This window comes from Chinchilla lanigera, unplaced genomic scaffold (assembly GCF_000276665.1).
Source record: "Chinchilla lanigera isolate Chin_1 unplaced genomic scaffold, ChiLan1.0 scaffold00071, whole genome shotgun sequence".
Taxonomy (NCBI): domain Eukaryota; kingdom Metazoa; phylum Chordata; class Mammalia; order Rodentia; family Chinchillidae; genus Chinchilla; species Chinchilla lanigera.
The window spans coordinates 2,697,443-2,698,433 of record NW_004955472.1 but is presented as its reverse complement, the minus strand read 5'-3'; the positions used below and the strand labels follow the sequence as shown (position 1 = coordinate 2,698,433).

The following is a 991-nucleotide window of genomic DNA, read 5'->3' as shown; positions in this document are numbered from 1 at the left end:
ATGAAAAAAAAGTTAATATATATCAGTTTTAACCATCAACATAAATTATCTCAACTTACCAATCAAAAGAAACAAATTGGCAGAATGGATCAAAAAGCAAGATCCATGTTTTTTCCCTTGGCTAGAGGGGCGCTAGTGGCGCTTGGGGGGAGGGGTCTCCAGGTGCTTCTTCAGAGCCTGCGGCCTCTCTGCAGCTGCTCCAGGGGGAGACCCTCTCCCCGGCAGGGGCCACAGAGCCATGTACATAGAACTGATTATCCAGGGTTTTTGAAGCTGCAGAGATCAAACAGTTGTAGATCCTTTCAGTTCAAAACATACTGTTATCATGCACAGAAATGGATCTGGGAAGAGTTACTTTTTCATGCAGTTCACTTTGTTCTCAGTGATGAGTTCAGTCATCTTCGTCCGGAACAGTGACTGGCTTTGTTACATGAGGGTACTGGTCCTCGGTTATTTCTGCTTTTGTGGAAATTATTTTTGACAATTCAGATAATCGGTTACCAACTGGTGAGGAGGAAGTTTCACTTTGAAGAGTTATTGTGTCAAAAAAGATCAGTATTTCTTAGATAAGAAGATGGTCACGAAAAATGATGTGATGAACCTCCTCGACAGAGCAGTTTTTCTCAGAGCAATCCTTATTATATTGTTAAACAAGGAAAGATCAATTAAATGGCAACAGCATCAGATTCTCAGAGACTAAAGCTATTAAGAGAAGTGACTGGTACTAGAGTATATGATGAACAAAAAGAAGAAAGCATCTCTTTAATGGAAGAAACAGAGGGCAAACGTGAAAAAAATCAATGAGTTGTTAGAATACATTGAAGAGAGATTACATACTTTAGAGGAAGAAAAGGAAGAACCAGCTCAGTATCAGAAGTGGGATAAAGTGAGACGAGCCCTAGAATATACCATTTATAATCAGGAACTTAATGAGACACATGCCAAACTTGATGGGCTTTCTGCTAAGTGAGAAACTAGTGGAGAAAAATCT

General features: G+C 39.8%; 1 pseudogene; it reads left to right on the top strand.

Moving 5' to 3' along the window:
- Positions 1 to 238: 238 nt before the first annotated feature.
- LOC102016152 overlaps positions 239 to 991 on the top strand; it is a 3,689-nt pseudogene continuing 2,936 nt past the window's right edge.